The following is a 17,032-nucleotide window of genomic DNA, read 5'->3' as shown; positions in this document are numbered from 1 at the left end:
AACATATCAACCCTTGTGTATGAGGTTCCGGCCACGCTCAAAAAAGTTCTCAGAGACTGGCATCCCCATGCGCACATGCGACACGCACTTGCACGCACGCACACACACATGCATGCACATGCACTCACACACTAGCAACACACAATAGGGAGCCCATAGAGCTTGGCAAATTAAAGGGATTAGTTGTGTTTGTCTGAGTGCTGTCTTGGTTTGCTGGCCTGGCACCAGCCTCCCTCACCCACCATGTCCAGCCTGTCTGTGGTCTGTCTGTCTGTCTGTCTGTCAGCCAACAGGGCAGGAATGGAAGGCTGGCACACCGCACACCTCTCTCTCCACTAACTGATCCCCAGCTGGCACCCTGGATGCCAACAAAAGTATTTCAGACCCTTAGCTCTATATAATCAACAGAGCGAGAGAGAGACAGAGAGAGATGGAAGGAGGGAGAGAGAGAGAGATGGAGAGAAAGATGGAGGGAGAGAGAGAGTGAAGGAGAGAGAGAGAGAGACAGAGAGAGAGGGAAGGAGGGAGAGAGAGACAGAGAGAGAGGGAAGGAGGGAGAGAGAGAGAGATGGAGAGAAAGATGGAGGGAGAAAGAGAGTGAGGGAGGGAGAGAGAGACAGAGAGAGAGGGAAGGAGGGAGAGAGAGAGAGAGAGGGGGAAGGAGGGAGAGAGAGAGAGATGGAGAGAAAGATGGAGGGAGAAAGAGAGTGAGGAGGGAGAGAGAGACAGAGAGAGAGGGAAGGAGGGAGAGAGAGGCAGAGAGAGAGGAGGGAGAGAGAGAGATGGAGAGAAATATGGTTGGAGAGAGTGAGGGAGGGAGAGAGAGACAGAGAGAGAGGGAAGGAGGGAGAGAGAGGGAGAGAGAGAGAGAGAGATGGAGAGAAAGATGGAGGGAGAGAGAGAGAGTGAGGGAGGGAGGGAAGGAGGGAGAGAGAGAGAGAGAGGGGGAAGGAGGGAGAGAGAGAGAGAGAGAGAGAGAGGGAGAGAGAGAAAGATGGAGGGAGAGAGAGAGTGAGGGAGGGAGAGAAAGATGGAGGGAGAGAGAGGAGAAAAACACTCTCCTTGGCATGTGTGATTTTTCTAGCCTGCCTCAATTGACCTGTAAACCTTTGTGACAAATGCAAATAGCCCTGACTTGCTCACACAAAATACTGAAGGCTATTCAAATGAGCTTGCGCACACAATAGCAGTCTGCCTAGTCTCAGAACAGGGTGAATATACGGTCTAGGGCTGAATGGCACAATGTGTGAGAGCCAAACGAGGGGACGCTGAAGAGACTCAGAGAGAGAGAGAGCCTTACCAGGCTGCCACAGAGGTGCCAGTCTCTATTTTCAGCCTCCTCTCTCTTCTGCTCCCATCATTACACACACAGCCTTTTAATGGACCAGCCACACCTCTATGACAGACAGATGAAGGCCCTTAAGAATGGCGAGACAGAACTATATAGCTACTGGGTAGCAAAACCTGTTGTGGGACTTTCAAAGATTTTAAAATACAAAACTGATTTTAAAATATAATACTGTGTAGTGAATTGTATGTGGAATCTGAAGATCTGTAGATTGTGTTTAAAATAACTTGTGTTTCATCACAACCTGTGTTGGAAGTTCCAACTTCCAGTGTTGATAGGATACATTATTCAATTGAATTAGGACTATTATTACATTATTAATCTTTATTGTGCACATTTGAATAACGTGTGTAACAATTGAATAACATTATGTTACATAGTTTGCTGTTTGTGTATTTTTATACGAACATTAGATTTAAGAACAAATTCAAAATGAATTGTGATTTAAATCTTCCTCCTAGCTACATGCTACATCACTGCCCAATGTAAATTACTCGTGCAAATCTTTCATCTTGTGCATCTTCAGGTATAAATGTTGTCAGTCCTATGTAACAACGTGCTAGATTGCACCTTCCTATGTAATTTTGATGGGGAAAGGAATGTGTAAAATGTATTTCATTCAATTCGGGCTGTGGTAAAGGCAGAATAGTAAAAATGTCCCTATCAATCATATTCTCCATCAAAAGAAGTAAACCAAAGTTCTACATGTTGTTTCTTCTGGTAAGTACTGTACAGTCCCATGTCTCTCTCCATGCTTCAGGAATGCTTAGGAGCACACTCAGCCTTTAGCCATCTTTCTCTCTTTTTCTCTTTTGTTGCTCCTCTCATTTCCACTCTCAGTTTCAGCCTTAGCAAGAGTTTCAGCTGAAACTTTGCAGGCAATTTGTCTGGCAGCCAAACTTCCCAGCATGCATTGCGCAGGCCTGGCTTTGTCCCTGTGTTAACTGTTAAATTGCTCGACTCGACTCAGCACGTGACGGAACCTTTCTTTTTACCCTCTAATACAGTTCTACAGTACCTACTAGACAGACACGCAATAATCACACAAAATAAATGTATTTCCTGGCACATACTGTATCATCACTGTCTGATGAAAACCTCAATTTCTGCCAATTTTCTAATATTTTACATTTATTGAAAGCAGTAACTCATCTCAATGTACTTTCATGACTCTATCTATTTAAAAAAAATCAAAATAGCTTCTGAAATATCATAATTGTATGTTAATTAATGTAAAATACATTATTTTTCTCCATTTCTGTATATAATAAATAATACAAATAGTCTACTGAGCCACAGCATATGGTATACTAACAAAATTATGACATTTTATGATTTTATACTAATACATATGCTCAGAGAAAGAGATTTTGTTTAACAAGTAATAAAATCAAATCTCAAGATAAGGGTCACACTTATGGGCACCCGTGTTTTCAATACTCTAGCACCCTCCCCTTGCGAGGATAACAACACTGAGCCTTTTTCTGAAATGTTTTCTGAGATTGGAGAACACATTGGGAGGGATCTTAGACCGTTCCTCCACATAGAATCTTTCCATATATTTTGTCTGCCCTTATGGACTGTCCTCTTCAATTCAAACCACGGTACTTCAATGGGGTTCAAAGTCCGGAGACCGAGATGGCTATTGCAAAATGTTGATTTTGATGTAAATTAACCATTTATTTGTGGGCATAGCACAGGTTCCAATCCAAGTGCCAACTCTGTTTATCAAAACCTTGGTGGTGCTGTGGTCGGAATAAATTAAAATAGAGCTCTGTGAAAACCCAGGTGTGGAATGTAATTCACAATATTTTACTTTGAAAAGCATAATTGACCTTAATTCAATTAAAACAGTCATGGTCCCCTGGATGTTTTTGTCTAGTTGCGGTGACAAAACTGTACATCTACAAGTAGTTACTGTATTTTTATAGCTAGATTCAGTTGTTAAGGGACAGACAATAATTAGTTGGGACTGAACCTCCCTTGGGATTTGAACTCATAACCTCTGCACTTGACATAATGGAGATGGTCAAGAACACATTTCTGGACTTTGCCGTAAAGATTAAATAAATATAATGAACAAAAATATAAACACAACATGTAAAGTGTTGGTCCCATGTTCAATATTTCATGAGCAGAAATAAAAGATCTCAGATATCATCCATTAGCACCAAAAAATGTATTTATCTCAAATTTTGTGCACAAATTCGTTTACATCCCTGTTAGTGAGCTTATCTCTTTGCCAAGATAATTCATCCACCTGATCAGTGTGGCATATCAAGAAGCTGATTAAAGGGCATGATCATTACACGGGTGTGCTGGGGACAATAAAAGGCCACTCTAGAATTTGCAGTTTTGTCACACAACACAATGCCAAAGATGTCTCACGTTTTGAGGGAGTGTGCAAATACCATGCTGGAGGGTGCTGAGGAGTATTTATGTCTGTAATAAAGCCCTTTTGTGGGGAAAATCTGATTCTGATTGGATGGGCCAGGCCAATGGTTCTCGAACTCATAACCTCTTGGTCGCTAGCAAACTCAAATGTCTAGGTACTGTACAGTGCAGCTACACCACCAGATATGTGAGTGTGAAAAAGATATGGCCACAGACGTATAGGCAATAATGCATTTCTGCATTTTGCTAAAAGATGCCCAGAATCAAGTAGATAATTGTCATGAAGCTGGTTGAGAGAATGCCAAGAGTATGCAAAGCTGTCATCAAAGCAAAGGGTGGCTACTTTGAAGAAAATATATTTTGATTTGTTTAACATGTTTTGGGTTACTACATTTTTCCATATGTGTTATTTCATAGTTTTGATGTCTTTACTATTATTCTACAATGTAGAAAATAGTCCAACTTGAATGAGTACGTGTGTCCAAACTTTTGACCTGTATTGTACATGTTGGTTCTTTTGCTCAAGAACCCGATGGTCACTCTGACAGAGCTCCAGAGTTCCTCTGTGGAGATGGGAGAACCTTCCAGAAGCACAACCATCTCTGCAACACTCCACCATTCAGGCCTTTATGGTAGAGTGGCCAGATGGAAGTCACTCCTCAGTAAAAAGCACATGACAGCCCGCTTGGAGTTTGCCAAAAGGCACCTAAAGGACTCTGAGACCATGAGAAACAAGATTCTCTGGTCTGATGAAACCAAGATTGAACTCTTCGACTTGAATGTGTCGCATCTAGAGGAAACCTGGCACCATCCCTACGAGGAAGCATGGTAGTGGCAGCATCATGCTGTGGGGATGTTTTCAGTGGCAGAGACTGGGAGACTAGTCAGGAGTGAGGGAAAGATGAACGGAGAAAAGTACAAAGAGATCCTTGATGAAAACCTGCTCCAGAGCGCTCAGGACCTCAGACTGGGCGAAGGTTCACCTTCCAACCTGACAACAACCCTAAGCACACAGCCAAGACAACGCAGGAGTGGCTTTGGGACAAGTCTCTGAATGTCCTTGAGTGGCCCAGCCAGAGCCTGGACTGGAACCAGATCAAACATCTCTGGAGAGACCTGAAAATAGCTGTGCTCCCCATGCTCCCCATCCAACCTGACAGAGCTTGAGGGGATCTGCAGAGAAGAACGGGAGAAACTCCCCAAATACAGGTGTGCCAAGCTTGTGGCGTCACACCCAAGAAGACTCGAGGCTGTAATCGCTGCCAAAGGTGCTTCAACAAAGTACAGAGGAAAGGGTCTGAGTACTTATTTAATTGTGATATTTACGTTTTTTTTAATAGATTTGCTAACATTTTTAAAACCTGTTTTTGCTTTGTCAGTATGGGGTATTGTGTGTATATTGATGAGGGGAAAAAAACATTTTAGAATAAGGCTCTAATGTAACAAAATGTGGAAAAGGTCAAGGGGTTTGAATACTTTCCGAATGCACTGTATCTCCTAGATATAGGACATACACTTCAGAACAAACTTTCTTAAGATTATTTTCTGGGACTGTTGTTCGACTGAGAGGGCTGTCTCGCTTCTAGTCCTTAGGAAAACTTTGCAGAGCGATGTCAATTTACCAGCCCTACGACCAGGAATACGACTTTCCCGAAGCGGATCCTTTGTCCGAATCACCCAGGGCATTTGAACTGATTCCAGAGGTTGACCCAAAACAACACACCACCAACCACAGTGGCTCGCACACCACCCACCACTTCCGAGTACATTACTCGCTAACGTCCAGTCTCTAGATAACAAGGTAGATGAAATTAGGGCAAGGGTTGCGTTCCAGAGAGACATCAGGGATTGTAACATACATTGTTTATGGAAACATGGTTTTCGGAGTCGGTACAGCCATCTGGATTCTTTGTGCGTCGCGCCGACAGGAATAAACATCTCTCCGGGAAGAAGAAGGGCAGGGGTGTATGTTTCATTATTAACGTCTCATGGTGTAATTGTAACAACATACAGGAACTCAAGTCCTTTTGTTCACCTGACCTAGAATTCCTAACAATCAAATGCCGACCGAATTATCTCCCAAGGGAATGCTCCTCGGTTATTGTCACAGCCGTGTATATCCTCCCTCAAGCCGATACCACGACGGCCCTCAAGGTACTTCACTGGACTTTATGCAAACTGGAAACCATATATCCTGAGGCTGCATTTGTTGTAGCTGGGGATTTTAACAAAGCAAATTTGAGAACAAGGCTACCTAAATTTTATCAGCATATTGACTGCAGCACTCGCGCTGGTTAAACACTGGACCAATGATACTTCCGCGATGCATACAAGGCCCTCCCCTGGCATCCTTTCGGCAAATCTGACCACGGCTCCAATTTGCTAATCCCTTCCTATAGGTAGAAACTCAAACAGGGTGTACCAGTGCTAAGGGCTATTCCACGCTGGTCTGACCAATCAGAATCCACGCTTCAAGATTGTTCACACGGACTGGGAAATGTTCTGCGTAGGCTCAGAGAATAATATCGAAGCATACGCTGATTCGGTGACTTGAGTTTATAAGGAAGTGTATTGGAGATGTTGTACCTACTGTGACTATTAAAACCTACCCTAACCAGAAACTGTGGATAGATGGCAGCATTTGTACAAAACTGAAAGCGCGAACCACCGCATTTAACCATGAAAAGGTGACTGAGAATGTGGCCGAACACAAACAATGTAGTAATTCCCGCCGCAAGACAATCAAACAAGCAAAATGTGGAGTGGAGTCGCAATTCTACAGCTCAGGGTGGCAGGGTCTACAGACAATCACGGACTACAAAAGGAAAACCAGCCACGTCACGGACACCGACGTCTTGCTTCCAGACAAACTAAACACCTTCTTTGCACGCTTTGAGGATAATACAGCGCCACCGAAGCGGCCCGCTACCAAGGACTGTGGGCTCTCCTTCTCTGTGGCCGACGTGAATAAGACATTTAAACGTGTTAACGCTCGCAAGGCTGCCGGCCCAGATGGCATCCCTAGCCACGTCCTCAGAGCATGTGCAGACCATCTCTCCCTATCCCAGTCTGCTGTCCACACATGCTTCAAGATCAAATTAAATCAAATCAAATCAAAGTTTATTTGTCACGTGCGCAGAATACTACAGGTGTAGACCTTACAGTGAAATGCTTACCTACAGGCTCTAACCAACAGTGGAATTTAAAAAAAAGAAGGTATTAGGTGAACAATAGGTAAGTAAAGAAATAAAGACAACAGTACAATGACTGTGAAAAATAACAGTAGCGAGGCTATATACAGTAGCGAGGCTATAACAGTAGTGAGGCTACATACAGGCACCAGTTAGTCGGGCTGATTGAGGCAGTATTTACATGAATGTATAGTTAAAGTGACTATGTATATATGATAAACAGAGACTACCAGTACCGTAAAAGAGGGGTTGGCGGGTGGTGGGACACAATGCAGATAGTCCGGGAAGCCAATGTGTGGGGGCACCAGTTGGTCGGGCTAATTCAGGTAGTATGCACATTAATGTATAGTTAAAGTGACTATGCATATATGATAAACTGAGATGACCACCATTGTTCCTGTACCCAAGAAGGCAAAGGTAACTGAACTAATTGACAATCGCCCGGTTGCTCTCACTTCTGTCATCATGAGTGCTTTGAGAGACTAGTCAAGGATCATATCACCTCCACCTTACATGTCACCCTAGAGTAGGGCTGGGCAATTCCAGTCCTCGAGGGCCTGATTGGTATCACAGTTTTTCCCCAGCCCCAGCTAACACACCTGACTCCAATAATCACCTAATCATGATCTTCAGTTTAGAATGCAATTTCAATAATCAGCTGTGTTTTCTAGGGATGGAGAAAAAGTGTGACACCAATCTGTCCCCTGAGGACTGGAGCAGTCCACCACCGCCCTAGACCCACTTCAATTTGCTTATCGCTCCAATAGGTCCACAGACGATGCAACCGCCATCACACTGAACACTGCCTTATCCCATTTGGACAAGAGGAATACCTATGTAAGAATGCTGTTCATTGACTATAGCTCAGCATTCAACACCATAGTACCCTCCAAGCTCATCATTAAGCTTGAGGCTCTGGATCTCAACCCCACCCTGTGCCATTGGGTCCTGGACTTCCTGATGGGCCGCCTACAGGCGGTGAATGTAGGAAACAACACCTCCACTTCGCTGATCCTCAACACTGGGGCCCCACAAGGGTGCGTGCTCTGCCCCCTCCTGTACTCCCTGTTCACCCATAACTGCGTGGTCATGCATGACTCCAACTCAATCATCAAAATTGCAGACAACACAACAGTAGTGGGCTTTATTACCAACAACAACGAGACAGCCTAGAGGGAGGAGGTGAAGGCACTCGGATTGCGGTGTCAGGAAAACAACCTCTCACTTAAAGTCAACAAAACAAAGGAGATTATTGTGGACTTCAGGAAACAGCAGAGGGACCCCTCCCCACCCCCCACCCTATCCACATTGACGGGACAGCAGTGGAGAAGGTGTTAAATGTGTTTGTCCAACTTTCCTGTTGTTTTTCTGTTAACATTTGTATGGTCATTTATTTGACTTAATGGGATACTTTGGGATTTTGGCAATCTACTTCCCCAGAGTCAGATGAACTCATGTATACCATTTTTATGTCTCTATGTCCAATATGAAGGAAGTTAGAGGTAGTTCTGATTGCGAATCTATGGGTATCTGCTAGCATGCTAGTTAACAAGGTCCTTCAAAATGAACGCAGAGACATAAAAATGGTATCCACAAGTTCATCTGACTCATTGCCAAAATCCCAAAGTATCTCTTTCAGGTTCATAGGTCAAATCAGTGGTCATGGTTGTAATGCAAAAAAATAAAGGTGAAATCAGTTACTGACACAGACATTGTGGCATAGCAGCAAGATCAGAATGCTGTGAACCAAGAGGTTGTGAGTTCAAATCTTAGGAAAGGTCATGTTGAATAAAAATGACTGTATAAATAAACATATACAATGTACGTAAATTGAAAACGTTGTATATTAAAAGCACTGTGTGTGTATCATAATAATACATATATGTTTGCAGGGCATTTACCTGTGAAAATCCACATGTGAAATATCATCACGTCATGTGTTCCAAAAACACATGATTTCTCATGTGCAAAACATGTGGAAATGTCACGTGAAATCAGATGATTTTCCACATGTGAAATCATGTGGTTTTTCTGCAAAGGCTCTGTCTGCTTGCAGCATCTGGTGGACACCTGCAACAGTGCAAGTCACTGGAGAGAGAGAGAGAGAGAGAGAAAGAAAGAAAGAAAGAGAGGCTAATGTGTTTGGATATGGCTGGTTTTGATATGTGCATAGGAGGCAAGTTCAGTACTTCATTCAGAGGGAGCTGGTTTGGCCAGCTCAGTATTTCGTTCAGAGAGAGAGAAAACTGGTTCTAGAGCCATCTGATGTTTATGAGGGCACATTATGAGACAGCACTGAGAATCTCTGTGAACATTCTTCTTATTAATCTTTTACCTGTATTGCTGCATTCAAGTCCATTTCATCTGGACTTCTTGCCACCCTCTGTAACACTGAAAAACAAAAACACACATCGTGAAATACAGTATCTAACCACAGCACAAAGGTCTTTGAACACAACAGTCAACGCTAACAATCCATTGGACGTAATACAACAGCGCAAAGAGACAAGATATTTTCCCTTCACAACAAAGCAAAATGCTCCATACTGCGGGCCAGTTCATTATGCAATAGCAAACCAAAGAAGCGCTTTCAAATGGTATCAGATACTCACGCGCTCTTTCATTTAACAAGGCTAACAGCTCCAAGTGAACCCGATCACAAAGGGAGAGACGCTCACTGACACCACAGCAATTAGGCCGTACAGCTAATCTTACAGGGCACTTAGGACATCTTTAACAGCCGTCAGGGCACCAGGGTTGATGTGTCCTGGTCTCTCCTGGCCCGTGGGGCAGCAGGGTGGCTGTTTTATGGCCGTGAGGGTGCAGGGTTGATTGTTAACACAGGGAAAGTGATCCCTGGAGTCAGGCCACTAAATCTGCTCCGTCCATGTAACCATGGCAGCAGACAGGTAGTGTCTGGGTCACAGGGCAAACATTGCCAGCCTCGAGCGGTCTGCCGTCGGTTAATAAAACTCTAGCTCAGTGTGAACGAGGGCGCAGAAGCACACACACAAACAGACACAGCATGTGCACACACGCACACCCGTCTCGGGTGACTGGTGCCAGCTGACCTGAGGACAAACATTAATATACAGGGGAACAGGCTTCCATTAATCAACGACAGCTGATTCATAAGGTTAGATGCCCATTTGAGGTCATAGACTCTATGTATTACTACGTGTATATTCCATGTTTTACAACATGCACATATCCAGCATGTGTTTGTCCCTGGTTCATTTGGGAAGATCATGACAAGAAATAAGTGGAACAGTGGAATGGAACGTTGGTTGACAACATGAGAGCTGTGATGCCAGACAATGACACAGCTACAGTTTTTTTTTTTTTAAATGACAGTGTTATCTGGAAGTAATAGATCACATTATACAAAGCAAATAGGTTTTCCTCCTCTTTGCATGCTAAGTATTCTTCAGTGTGCTGGACTGAGCCCTGGTCTGTCTGTCTGCCCCACGAGAGACAGACATACGCCCGTGATTGTCTCTGCCCTTCTCTCCCCTCGCCTCGCCTCGCCACTCTGTCTTCAGTTGCTATGAGACAGGCCGGCTCAAGCCAAGGCCTCCGCAATTCATTATTAAAAGGAACAAAAGCCAAAGCAGTGGACAAAGCCGTCCCGACCAACCCAAACCAGCTCCCACTTAACACACACATCACACTTCACTGTGCTCTCTGACTGACTGACTGACTGACTGACATACAAATGGACAGTTCAAGGCCTTTACTTGTCTCCTTTTGAAGATAAATATGCCCAGTAATATACAGAAACACATCTCATAAATGACCACTACGAGAAGTCAATAGAGGGAGAATTCTGCACTTATTTCAATAACCTCTAACAGGCCTCCTATGGATATCACTTTGTCTCTTGCTGCTTAGAAGCCAGCACCTTTTCACCTCAGCTGGTTTTACTTCCTTATTACTTCTTTATAACACAGTATAAATGACACGGCTGTTTTAGATCACCCAATTTCATTCATAATCCAGAGTCTGTTCCCTACGTGATATTACTTTAAGAAAACGAACAAATGTAATATATTTTAGCTCTAACACAGCACAGTAAGACTGAACAGCAAATCTACCATTTATTTTTACAAAATCACCTGTATTTCTGGCTTCTATCCTCCTCACACCAGTTCTGTCTGGCGCCAAATGTAATTAAAAAAAACACACACATCTGAATTTGCATCTGTTTCTGTCCAAAGGAAGTGAGGCAAGCTAATGAAAAGCCTCCCTCCTCCTCCTCCAGGTCTCCAGACCTGCTCACTCACATGACAATCACTGTCTATGAAATGCCAGCAGAGAGGCAATCAGTCATTGTAATTAGTCTACTTGCCATCCCTGTTGTGTCATAATTCAGACTGGGCTGGAAGGCTGGGGCTGGAGGCTGGGGCTGGAGGCTGGGGCTGGAGGCTGGAGCTGGAGGCTGGGGCTAGAGGCTGGCTGGGAGACATAGTGAGACACTAAAGACCCAGCTGTTGCTGACTGGGTCCACCACTGCCTCATCTAAACCCCAACACAGGCCACTCCCTCTCTCCCCTTTCTCTCTCTCTCCTTTCTTCAGTCTTCTCCCTGGTCTCTTCTCCTCTCTCAGGGGGGGAGACAGCAAAATGATTTGTGTGGTGGGAGAGGGGACTGACTCCCTCTCCCTTTCTCTCCCCTCCCTCCCTCCCTCCCTCCCTCCCTCCCTCCCTCCCTCCCTCCCTCCCTCCCTCCCTCCCTCCCATACCCTTCTTACATTTTCTTTTTCTTCTTCACTGCACTGCAGACATTTGTTTTCCAAACTGCTTGAGTGATAAGTGCATGAGCAGCCGATAAACTCAAGGTTCTTTCTGAAATCAAAGGCAACATCTTTAGTGTGGAAATTCACTTACCAAAAATAAAGATCTGAACCAAAACCCGCACCACGTATTAAACATGTTATGTCCATTTTACCAACATTTAAATCCTTTAAAAAAAGGGGTGTTCTTCAAACTGCCTCTTAAACGCCAACTGACTAATTCTCCCTGGGCGCTGGATGGATGCAGACTCGGAGAACCAGCTCAGTTCCCCTTGGAATTCAGAGATAAACAGGAAGCTATGGCAGCATTCTACTGAGATTTATTTTATTTGCTTAAAGGACGTGGTTTGCCTGCTGTATCTTTAAAGGACCTGAAGTTTTCTTGGCAGTAAAACGAAGATCTGTGAGTTCAGCCAAAATAGACAATAAAGTAGAATGGAGAAACATGCCAAATTGCTGGGGCAATTCAGTCCAGAGACTCATTTTTCCAAAATGATTCACACTGGAAAGAAAAGCATTTCCCTGTCCTCAGATGAACTTAGTGTGCTCTCACTACCCCCTCTCTCCCTTTCTCTCCCTCCCTCTCTCTCCCTCTCTCTGCCGGCTCATACAAGGAAACGTTGAGGGCGGGAGGGAGAGCGGGAGGGAGGGAGAGTGTATGCAGGCACACACACACACACACACACACAGACACAGAGGAAAGCCTTCACTGCAGATTATTTGCTCGCTGCAGAATTAGGTCATGCACATAAAGGCCTGAAACACAGACACACAGATAAACATGCACTACTTTGAAAGGCCATTTTCAAAGTCATCGGAAAATCACATGGAAACCTAGCAAGAAAAGCACACACAGTAAAAACCATGCCAACGTAACGCGAACAGCCATTTCTAAGCACCCAGTACTGTCAGTAAAGTAACTAGTCATACTGTATGTGCTGAGCTTTGACTTTTCACATGTATTTGACTTGGACATTACACAACACAGAGACAGATGACTTTAGGAGAGGAGAGTGGGCTACACAGAGGATGTGCCCCACCAGTCAGCTATGGTCAATAGTCTGAGTCTGGTCTACGGGTTAGTCTGGCAACGCACATCATTCACCAGCTCTCTGTCTGTCTGTCTGTCTGTCTGTCTGTCTGTCTGTCTGTCTGTCTGTCTGTCTGTCTGTCTGTCTGTCTGTCTGTCCCTGTTCTCCACTGAAGGATGACAGTCAATAATCAATTGTAGCAGGGTCAACGACCCCGAAAGCCGCATCACACTTGTAATTTCCTAGGTGAGCCAAGGCAGCAACAGCAATGCAAATAGTTTGAATGTGACTTACTGGAAATGATGTGACATGGCTATGAAAGTTAAATACCAAAGCAGAAATACATATCTCAATATCTCACACACCAAGTTATTTACATTAGTCAGCCATCAACTCAATGACATTCAGTGACTGATAAGTGTTTGGTAGCACGTGGGAGAGTACAGCCTCAGTCGATGAGTGAGTTCAACGTTAATGAGAGCGTACTGCAATGCCGGCTAATACTTGCAATTATATGACGAGTCCAACTCTTTATGCAAAAGGCAAATGAATACTACAGCCATCAACTTTCTGACCTACAGTCATAGGAAGCCACCAAGCAATCTCAGCTCTGCACTGTTACAATTGGCAGTACATATTAGTCAGCTTTTGTGCTGACACACATTATCTAGGTGTGGCAGGCTCTCAGGCCACTGACATACTGCTAGTAAAAGTCATGTCAAATCTCAGGAACTATCAATTGAAAATAAGAATCTGCCAGAGCTTTTCCCAAAGCTAAATGAGGATCCTGAGAAGAGTGCATGTATGTATGTATGTGCATGTGTAAAATGTATGTGTATGTGTAAGATGTATGTGTAAAAATTGACAGTTTAGATTAGATTGTTTCCCTTTGCGATGTGTGTGTGTGTTTGTTAATATTGCTATTATTATGTCTTGGCGGCCAGCAATATTCTCTGGACAGAAATCCCAATGCGGCTTCCCTCCCCTTCCCAAACTCGCCACGGCCTTGCTGGAAGGAGGTAACAGGGGAGAACAAGTCATTCGTACACAGACCAGAAGTTTACTGTTACACTCCCCTATGTATTTATTTGGACAGCGAAGCTACAACTCTGTACTCCAGCATTTTGGATTTGAGATCAAATGTTTTATATGAGGCGACAGTACAGAGTGTTACCTTTTCTGAAAGGGTGTAGTGTTTTCGTACGTATGTGTTTTACCATTTATAAATAAATGCACTTTATGTTTCTAGGCCCTCCATTTGAAGGTGTCATAAGTATTTGGACAAATTCACTAATAGTGCACACTTCTACAGTAATGTGGACGCTAACATGATTATGGATTATCATGAATGAATCGTGAATAATTATGAGTGAGAAAGTTGCAGAGGCATAAATGTCCCAAAAACATGCTAACCTCTCACCATTCCCAAATAACACGGGAGGCTAGCATTTTGGGGAGGGGGGATGTGACATTTACGTCTCCCTTCATTATTCTTGATTCATTCATGATTATCCGCAGTAATAGTAGCATCCACATTAATGTAGAAGTGTTCCGAAACATATTCTATTCTTATTTAGTTTAAAAGTGACTCCAAAATGACAACACATGATTTACCATTCATTTCTATTGGGCACAAAATAATCTGAAACACAACTGAAACAAATTGCAAATGCATCCTAAAAGGTTTGTAGTCACGAGCTTGATGTGGCCATTGCGTGCCAGGAACACGGGACCAAATAGGTTCTATCGCGAGTGGCGCAACGATCTAAGGCTCTGCATCCAGCCTGTATCACAACCGGCCGTGATTGGGAGTCCCATAGGGCGGCGCACAATTGACCCAGCGTCATCCGGGTTTGGCCGGGGTAGGCCATCATGGTAAATAAGAATTTGTTCTTAACTGACTTGCCTAGTAAAATAAAGGTTAAATAAAAAAAGACTAACCTTGTGACTAAATGTAATACACTATAAGTGAATTTGTCCCAATACTTATGACACCTTCAAATGGTAAATGGTAAAACAGATATGTGTGAAAATACCCTCAAATAAAAGGTGATCTTCTGTATTGTCGCCTCATATGAAACATCCAAAATGCTGGAGTATAGAGCCAAATGACAGGTTTTAGCTTCACTGTCCAAATAAATACATAGGGGAGTGTATGTGTTAAGGCTTTCTTAGAAAGAGGTCTGGCTGTGTGATTGTAGGAAACATGCCCTATATTTTAAGATTATTCCACATCTACCAATGCACACCTGGCCATATGTGACACTGTTATATGACACGTTTCTATCCCATCTTAAAGGCCCTCTCTAGTTTGACAAAGGTACACCATGTATACCTGTACTGTATATAAAACCTGTATACTGTACTTCAGTCAGAGGAATGGTCAAGGCCAAAGTTGCAGGCTCTTCAGGCGTTCTAGTTTGTCATATGAGCTTCATTCAATGAACTACTAAGTACATGTAATAAACGCATAACTACAGTAGCCTTGAACATTCTCAATGCACGCCTCAGACTTTTGAGCACACAGCATACAGCTACCTCGGGATATTGTGTTTGGTTACACAACATACACTGTACTACTGACTGTTTACACCATGAACTACCAGAGAAAGAAGGAGCACCATGAAGATTCCCAATGTTGCCATATTCTTTTCCTCTAGGCCTAATATACTAAGGAAATTAGTCAGGGAAACACAAACATGTAAATGTAAACAATTATAAGCTACATTAACTGCATATTTTTCAATACAAATGGCTAAAATTGTAAACAGTCCGAATCGTGGACAGTCAGAATCATGGACACTAATAATTAAGCAAGGCATCAACAACTAAAGAATCACAGTCGAATGTATAATTGTAAAGTATAGGATATTTTCAACAAGAGGCTATTCTCATAGTGCAATACATTATAATAGGCTGGCCTACATTACAATGTAACTGACTTGCCTAGTTAAATAAAGGTTAAATAAAAATAAAAAAACATTATTTTAAATAAGGAGAGAAGGCTATTCCACCTCAATCATATTTAAACATTTGGGTTCAGCACCAAAGATATAGGCCTACGTATTGCAACACTGTATTTCCTACATATTGCAACACTGTATTAAAAAAAAAAAACATATACATAAAACAATGTATAAACCTTAGGCTATGTCAATAGCAAACATGCAGAAAGTATATCAGTGTCCAATGGCAAGGGAAACACAAAACTTACAATTTGTCCGTTGTTGTTTTCAGGTCTCCCATCTGACTTCCACGTGTAAATAGACCTGAATTAAAACCCAATAAAACATTTCAAGCACACCATTTTACGTGTATTTTGTGTGATTTTTCGCGCGTGTAAGAGAGCACTGTACAGAAAGGAAACCGACGCCGACTAACGACGACCGACGATATAGAACCTTTCAAGAGGACGGGGTTTTAATCCCGGGGAAAGCTTCTCATCTGTGTTTTTACCCCCCCATCCCGATTCGTGTTCACTAGCGTGATAGCCACGAGCTGTGCATCATGCACCGGCTGGCGAAACGGAACCATAGGCTGAAACTGCGGTAGTCACTGCACACAGTCACACATAATAATACAAAAGTAACGTTTGAACATCACTAGGCGACCAATGGAGAGGTGTGATAGCCTATCTGAGCAGGATCATGTCCGGTTCTCGGAATGATAAAGGACAGTTATGCATTACATATTTTGAGCCATAGAAATAGAGTAGGCTGACAGAAACCCCCAGTAGACAAACGTTGACGTCAAGTGCATTGTGTGTGCTGAATGAAAGGTGAAACATGTTTTCTGTATGTCGAAAATACATGTCTATACGTCTTTTACGGAAGTCGAAAATACGTGTTTTCAGGACATTGAAATAAGGTGCATTTAAGGTGCTTAGTGAAAGGTGAAAATACGTGTTTCCCCGGATGTTGAAAATACGTAATTTACAGACGTTGAAAATATGTATTTTTCAGTCATTGATTGTATGGCCAAATTTCAACCAATCAATTTCAAAAGCTTTAAAACTAGCACCAATTATGTTTAAAGGAGGCCAACCAACCGCTTTAACCAACAGAGCACATTAATCACAATAAAATTCTCAGAAATGGTTACAGATTTTTTTGCTTGCTATGACTGTGATAAATTCTTGTTTATCTAACTTAGCTGATTGCACTGACTCGGCATAGAGCGTCTGCTGAATGACCAAAATGTAAATGTTAAAACAAACACTTGTAAAGCATGCTGGGTATTAGTTTAATGAGCTCCACCCCCAAACAAGTACACATTT

The 17,032-nt window shown here is 43.0% G+C and overlaps 1 long non-coding RNA gene across 5 annotated transcripts in view; it reads right to left on the bottom strand.

Moving 5' to 3' along the window:
* LOC110493430 overlaps window positions 1-16,429 on the bottom strand; it is a 56,655-nt gene extending 40,226 nt beyond the window's left edge. Inside the window, exons 1-3 of one of the 5 annotated variants that reach the window (XR_005037456.1) lie at window positions 15,971-16,429; window positions 9,269-9,324; window positions 8,835-9,021 (exon numbers count right to left, since the gene is read on the bottom strand). This is a non-coding gene — a long non-coding RNA (uncharacterized LOC110493430). Of the gene's footprint in view, window positions 1-8,834; window positions 9,022-9,268; window positions 9,325-9,545; window positions 11,259-15,970 lie in introns of those variants that run through there. The other 4 variants (XR_005037458.1, XR_005037455.1, XR_005037453.1 and 1 more) reach the window with 4 other exon arrangements.
* Between the last annotated feature and the right edge of the window lie 603 nt (window positions 16,430-17,032).

The sequence above is a fragment of the Oncorhynchus mykiss genome, chromosome 2 (assembly GCF_013265735.2).
Source record: "Oncorhynchus mykiss isolate Arlee chromosome 2, USDA_OmykA_1.1, whole genome shotgun sequence".
Lineage (NCBI taxonomy): Eukaryota > Metazoa > Chordata > Actinopteri > Salmoniformes > Salmonidae > Oncorhynchus > Oncorhynchus mykiss.
The sequence above is the reverse complement of the archived record's forward strand: the minus strand, read 5'-3'. Positions and strand labels throughout refer to the sequence as shown.